Below are 8,258 nucleotides of genomic sequence, written 5' to 3'. Positions count from 1 at the left end.
GATGGTTCTATTTTTGTTTCATCATACCAGCGGACATTTCTCCAAAAAGTACAATCTTTTTTTCCATGTGCAGTTGCAAACCGTTGTCTGGCTTTTTTATGGCGGTTTTGGAGCAGTGGCTTCTTCCTTGCTGAGCGGCCTTTCAGGTTATGTTGATATAGGACTTGTTTTACTGTGGATATAGATACTTTTGTACCTGTTTTCTCCAGCATCTTCACAAGGTCCTTTGATGTTGTTCTGGGATTGATCTGCACTTTTCGCGCCAAAGTATGTTCATCTCTAGGAGACAGAACGCGTTGTTTCCTTCCTGAGCGGTATGACGGCTGGTGTTTAAACTTGCGTACTATTGTTTGTACAGATGAACGTGGTACCTTCAGGCATTTGGAAATTGCTCCCAAGGATGAGACAGACTTGTGGAAGTCTTGGCTGATTTCTTTTGATTTTCCCATGATGTCAAGCAAAGAGGCACTGAGTTTGAAGGTAGACCTTGAAATACATCCACAGGTACATCTCCAATTGACTCAAATGATGTCAATTAGCCTACCAGAAGCTTCTAAAGCCATGACATCATTTTCTGGAATTTTACAAGCTATTCAAAGGTACAGTCAACTTAGTGTATGTAAACTTATGACCCACTGGAATTGTGATACAGTGAATTATAAGTGAAATAATCTGTCTGTTAACAATTGTTGGAAAAACGACTTGTGTCATGCACAAAGTAGATGTCCTAATCGACTTGCCAAAACGATAGTTTGTTAACAAGACATTTGTGGAGTGGTTGAAAAACGTGTTTTAATGACTCCAACCTAAGTGTATGTAAACTTCCAACTGTAGCTATGTTTTTCTATCACTTTGTTTATTCACTTTGAATACATTTGCTGGAGCAGGGAAAAACATGTTATTTATACACAGCAAGTCACCTACTCTCTCTTTTTTATTTTACCTGTCACTCTCCTGTCATGTCTCTGATATGAGCTGAGATGCAAGGAAATAATTTTTTGTTTAGAGCTGCGTAACCAAGTCCAAGTTTGTGGGCTAGAAGAACCATCCTCACATCTATATCAAATGGCACATCTTCTCTGGAGCCCTCCTGCAGCCTGGAGGAAGTGTGAACACTCCTCCTAAATGCATCATGATCACCTTCACACTGTGCACATTCTATCATGACAAAATGACAGAATCCCTGGTTGGTGGGGTCTATGATGATTTTCAGTCCAGTGTTTAGACACTTAGGGCAAATCATGTACACGTTGGTTTATTTGAGACATGGAATATAAGCCACTGTTGGCTGGCTGCTGTCTGGTTGATCGCTGCTAGCTGTCATCTTCATCTCAACTAATTTGCGTCTCAACACCCTGACATCTGACATTGTATTCCCCTTTAACTGTGCTGTGCTGTTAAATGTTCAAAAGCACAGTGATAACACATAGGAAATTCAACTAACTTTTGGCTGTCTAACTTTTGAGTGGGTAAATATAGGTTGTAATCTCATTGATCAACATCACAACCAAATATTACCAAATTATACACATTGAAATGATATGGTGTGCCCAGTGGGCCCTCTCCTCTAATTTCCACTTCTCAATTCTCTCCTATATTTCATTTTCTCTTCTCATTTCAAACCAGCTGGGTCCAGCTGACCAGGCAAGGCTGAGCGGTGGAAGCGCATGGTGTGCTGACTAGGAGGAGAACCTTGGAAATACAGACTCCTCTAAGCTGAGGAGATCCACTGGCTAATGCCCCTTGCTCTCAGCCACTCTAGTTTGATGTGTTGGGCTTACACTTAAATGCATGGGGCTTAGGATTTCTTGGTTCCTCTACACGGTGCACCTGATATCCCTTTAGTTTGATTGACGTCACAATTTGGATTTGTCTTATTATTTGTTCATGTTTATGTTGATCATTCACGATAAACAAACATATAAGTAATAAAATCCACCTCCTCCTTAAGCAGAGTGCATTTTTAAATTCCCAGCCAGCCTGCCATAGTATCCAGAGGAACCATAGCATCTGTAAACAGGGTTGCTGAGTGTTCCATCCATGGGGGCGATGACCGGAGAGGAGGGAGTAATAGCCTACATGATCATTGTTGCTTCAGTGTTATCTGTTGTGATATAACGATAGGGCATGTGGTCTATGACTTAATGTAGGACACGGTGTTGTGTCCTCTGTGGATAGAACCAAGAAGCTACAACAGAGCAAACTGTTACTGTTATGTCCAATATCAATAATTTACACAGGTGAAAGCGTAGACTTTACAACAAGACATGTATAGCGACTCAGCATTCTGTACTATACAAAGGACAAAAAGGTCTTAACCCAGGTTAGCTGGTGAATAATTCAAAGAAATATCAAAAATAGAAGTAAGAGTGAGCTGATAAGAAGAGCACTGGTAGGTTAAACATGGTTCTGCATCTTAAAGCGTATTACAGTACATCTCCCTGTGGTGTCTGTGAGGTCTCTTGTTGTTGTTGTTACTGTTACCATCAGGACTAATATTGAACGGATATAAATGGGTAAGAAGGTGAATGTTCCACCACAAGGTATCCATTGACATCGTTAGTGACATCATTATTGGTATTCAACTATTTGAAATGTGTGTGAGGTAATGGGTTGAGTTGGGGCCAATGTTTTGATAAATGAGAAGACCTGTTATCGTCTCACTTCTGTGAAATGCAAGGAGACCTTTAATCTATTTTGTAAAGTACACCTGATCCGATGGACGTCTGACTCATATTGTGATCATCAATGTTTAGTAAAGTGGCGCTATCAGCAGATACTATCACACACAAACAGACACAGACACAGGAAACCATCTGAAACAGGATGAGATATAAAGCTCAGGCCACAGACAGGGTCACCTGGATACCCAGGCCACTCCTTCATCGACCTGATGATGAATAGGCCTCTACATCTCACCAGGGAGAACATAATCTTTCTTTATCTTTAGCCATTATTGAAGTTTCCTCAGAGTTATCATTCACAGAGAGGATGTTCCTCATTCTTCTTGTTTGACTTGACGGGCTGCTAGGATTGGAAGACCCTGTGAGGTCCTGACACCCTCCACCCATCTCGCCTCTCATCTCCCTCTCTGAGGAGTAAACACCCTTTTGAGTCTCTGGGAGCTATTTTAGATTATGCATGTTTGCTGTCTCCTTGTACTGGGAAATTACCTTGTGTGTGTGTGTGTGTGTGTGTGTGTTAAACAGGGAGGGATAGTCTCCTTGTCCGAGATGGAAACCTTAGCAAACAGGCTGGTGACACAGGAAAGGGCCAGACATTGGCTTGTAGTGCAGTTTGCTCTGGAAGATATGAGGGTTTTACCCCTCCTTCAGGACGGAGTGTACTCAGCGTCAACAAGATAGATAAGCAGATCAGTCCAGGGTTGGGTAGGTTACTTTCTAAATGGAATCCGTTACAATTGTAGTCAGTAATGTCACTTTGTATTACCCAAACTCAGTAATGTAATCTGATAACATTCAGTTACTTTTAGATTACTTTCCCCTTAAGAGGCATTTAGAAGATGTAATGTATGTTACCAATTGAACAACCTCTATTGCAGGACAGATCAATGTTAACGTTTACATAGCTGGACATACAGTACGTGGATGTTAATTGTTACTTTATGGGTTGGTTGTGTAGGCTTCTTGTAACCAATCGCTTTCTACTACATATAATAATATGATTAAATTATATCTTTACATTAATTTATATAATTTACAAGTACAAAAATGGATGTAGCAACTACAGATTGCCCCTTTAAGTCAATCAAAAGTGTATGAGTTTAAGCATGTGTCCATTAGGCCTATGGATATTTATTTTTTTATCAGCATGAATTAGATTGAGCAATAAAAGCCTCACTTTTATTCCATTTGCTGGGATCTGCACTATGCAGCTTTTGCAAGAGCACATTTTTCACTGGCTGTCCACTGGTTTCAAAAACAATGATTGATAGGCAGCTTAAACTTCTTGAATTCAACCATTATTGGGTTCAAATACACATTTAGATTTATGTACAACAAGCACACATATCCACAACAAGCACAATCCGTGAGGCGCAAATAGCTAAATGAGAGAGCAGCAGTGTGATTCACATCAATGCGTTATGTAGATATCAATAATAAGTCATGTCCGTATCACCATAGACTACACCACTGCTCTCATCCTTACCTCTAAGCGTTAAATTGCATAATCTTTGGATGCCGGCAGCAGTCGCACCATTGAAGACATAGCTTGGACTGTAGCCTAAAAACGCCCATTCTTGCGATCCATCAAACACATTTGGTGTGTGATCATAGTGGCCACTGACTCGTGGTCAGACACACTCAGGTGGAACAAACTTAAACTCGCGCCTTTTTTCAGTGCTGACTTGAATGTCATTGAGAAAACAGACTTGTCAAAGATTTTTTTCTCAAACATCCTTTCGAAATTTAAAAGTAATCCTCGAAGTAATCTAGTTTTTCCAAACTATATGTAATCTGATTACAATATTTTTGCTGGTAAAGTAACAGATTACAGTTACCCTTTTTTTGTAATCCCTTACATGTAACAGATGAAATGTAATCCGTTACTCCCCAACCCTGCAGATCACTCATATTGTTTCGGTGAGTCTATATGATGTACTAGGTCAACATTTTTCTATCAAAAACAGGAAACTCGCAGGAAACTCACTCTCACTTTGCAGGAAACTCACTCTCAACTCTCTCTTAACATATTCCATGGCCTTTGTAACACTTCCATCCTGAGTGAGGAAGCTAGAGCCTCATAGCTTTTGAATGTCTGGTGATATGTTTGCTAACATCAGGAGTGATAGAATGGAGTGAAATAAGGATTGTCGGCAACAGATAAGTTATTCATTCATATTTACTTAAAGAACCAACTAATCTCAACTTGATTTACCAGGATTTGTGTATGTACAGTAGTCATTCAATATCTCAAATATAGGTCTAGATATCACTCAAGGAAGTAATTTAAAAAGTATTCATGATCATTCATAGTTTGGGAAGAGCAAGGAACGTTGCTGTCAAAAGTGAACACTTACAATTGAAATTCTCAGCATTTGTCAAGTAGATTTCCTTTGTCAATAAAATATGTATCTTTTGCAAATGATACATTTTTAAGGCGATCCTCATTGAATGATATATGGGTTCTGGCCTGACTGGGTTTCACTGAGCCGTGTGAGAATCTTAATTCAAAAGTCATGGCACGGGCTAATCTTAACTATCTCTAGCTGTTCTCTGGGCTCCTTTTCAATGTTTACAGTCCACCTGTAACAAAGAGATGAAAACAAACACTACAACAGAGAAGTACACATTATTCTTTAATAGCCAGGAGAGGAAGAGAGATCCGGACTGCTCTGTGAGCGGCCCAACGTTTGAAGGGGAGCCGTGCTGAGAGAGAGCGTCACGCCTAAAACGTCCGCCCGATATCATGTGTTGCCCCCCCCTCCCCCTCCCCCCGAGACATAAGGGTAAGCGGAAAAACAGAGGGAAGAGAAAATGGAGGGAAAAAGAACGAAGCGGGAAGAGAGAGAGAAAGAGGTTGTGGAGGGTTGAATTTAGCTCTGTCTATAGTGTGGCTGGTCGGGGTCTCACGCCCTCGTGTCATTGGGGTGTCATGCACTCTATGCACTGTGGGGCACACATGATTTATGGATGGTTTTAATGGAAGTATATTTTAGGTCCGAGCATTCGGAAAGTAGTCAGACCACTTCACCTTTTCCACATTTTGTTACTTTACTGCCTTATTATAAAATTTACTAAATAATTGTTTTCACTCATCAATCTACATACAATACCTCATAATTACAACAACAAAAAATATTTTTATAACAACAACAAAAACATTTACACATATCTTCAGACCCTTTACTCAGTACTTGGTTGATGCACCTTTGGAAGCGATTACAGCCTCAAGTCTTCTTGGGTATGATGCTACAAGCTTGGCACACCTGTACAGTATTTGGGGAGTTTCTCCCATTCTTCTCTGCAGATCCTCTCAAGCTCTGTTGGATGGGGAGCGATGTTCAATCGGGTTCAAGTCCGGGCTGTGGCTGAGCTACTCAAGGACATTCAGAGACTTGTCCCAAAGACAGGATCTCTGTACTTTACTCCGTTCATCTTTCCCTCGATCATGACTAGTCTCCCTGTCACTGCCGCTGAAAAACATCCCCACAGGATGATGTTGCCACCACCATACTTCACCGTAGGCATGGTGCCAGATTTCCTCCAGACGTCAAGCTTGGAATTCAGGCCAAAGCGTTCAATCTTGGTTTCATCAGTCCAGAGAATCTTGTTTCTCCTCGTCTGAGAGTACTTTCGGTGCCTCTTGGCAAACTACAGGCGGGCTGTCACGTGCCTTTTATTGAATGGCTTCCGTCTGGCCGCTCTACGATAAAGCCCTGATTGGTGGAGTGCTGCAGAGATGGATGTTGTTTTGAAAGGTTCTTCCAGTGACCATCAGTGACCATCAGGTTCTTGGTCACCACCCTGACCAAGGCCCTTCTCCCCCGATTGCTCAGTTTGGCCAGCTCTAGGAATAGTCTTGGTGGTTTTAAACTTCTTCCATTTAAGAATGATGGAGGCCACTGTGTTCTCCGGGACCAATGCTGCTGACATTTTTTTGGTACCCTTCCCCAGATCTGTGCCTCGACACAATCCTGTCTTGGAGATCTACGGACAATTCCTTCGACCTCATGGCTTGGTTTTTGCTCTGACATGCACTGTCAACTGTGGGACCTTATATAGGTGTGTGCCTTTCCAAATCATGTCCAATCAATTGAATTTATCGCATTTGGACTCCAATTAAGTTGTAGAAACATCTCAAGGATGATCAATGGAAACAGGAAGCACCTGAGCTAAATGTCTAGTCTCATAGCAAAGGGTCTGAATACTTATGTAAATAAGGTATTTCTGTTTTATTTTATTCTATACATTTGCTAACATTTCTAAAAAAACATTTTTTGCTTCGTCTTTATGGGGTATTGAATAAGGCTGTAAGGTAACCAAATGTATAAAAAGTGAAGGGGTCTGAATACTTTCCGAATGCACTGTATGTACAGTCAGGTCCATAATTATTGATAAAATTTTGCAAAAAAAGACTATAAAATAAATAACACAAATACTGAGCTATGTTATATATTATAATTATCATATGATGTAATTATATTGTGATTATATTTTATATTTTATACAGTATATGTATATTTCCAATTGTATGCTCAAAACAATGGGAAATTATGTTATTTTAAACTTTTTTGCTTTTTATTTTATACAATTGCTCAGAGAAATAGATTTTGTTTAACAATTTATACAAATATTTTAAAAAGATAGGGATCAACATTATTGGCAACCCTGTTGTCAAAACTCTAGCACCCTCCCCTTGAAACACATTGGGAGGGATCTTAGACTATTCCTCCATATAGAATCTTTTCAGATCCTTGATATCCTTTCTGGACTGCACTCTTCAATTCAAACCACAGGTTTTCAAGTGGGGTTCAAGTCTGAACACTGAGATGGCCATTGAAAATGTTTTATTTTATGACCAATTAACCCTTTCTTTGTGGATTTTGATGAGTGCTTGGGGTTATTGTCTTGCTGGAAGATCCACATGCACCCCATCAACCAGGTTTTAGGCTAAAATGGTGTGTGGGCAAAGAGCTCTATTTTCATGACATCTGACCATAGCACAGGATCCAATCCAAGTGCCAATGACATTTATCAAACTCCAGGCGGTGCTATGGTCAGATTACATGAAAACAGAGCTCTTTGGCCATGCACACCAGTGGTGGGTTTGGTTTTGAAAAACAGAAGCACATGCAGAAAAGTACCTCATACCTACTGTAAAATATGGTGATGGATCTTTGATATTATTGGACTATTTAGCTTCCACTGGTCCTGGGGCCCTTGTTAAGTTCAACAGCATCACAAACTTCACCAAGTACCAGGACATTTTAGCCAAAAACCTGGTTGCATCTGCCAGGAGGCTGACAGTTCATCAACTTCTTTCCTACAAAATGTCTACCGAGTCCGACCCTCTGCGGACTGCATTAAAATGTTTCCATTTTACTCCAATGACCGTTTGGCACTTTTTGTGAAATCCTCTCCTGAAATCCTCTTTTGTTTGCTGATTAGAGAGTCTTGTAAAACATCTGGCATTTGGGTGGTGTCGTTATTCCAGGAGGAAAAGGGGTATTATCTGGAGTGTTAAGTGATTTCATAATCTTACACCAGTGGATATGCATGAACATCACATATTTA

This window comes from Oncorhynchus mykiss, chromosome 4 (assembly GCF_057628025.1).
Source record: "Oncorhynchus mykiss isolate SJ-2025 chromosome 4, ASM5762802v1, whole genome shotgun sequence".
NCBI classification, from domain to species: Eukaryota; Metazoa; Chordata; class Actinopteri; order Salmoniformes; family Salmonidae; genus Oncorhynchus; species Oncorhynchus mykiss.
This window is presented reverse-complemented; position numbering follows the sequence as displayed.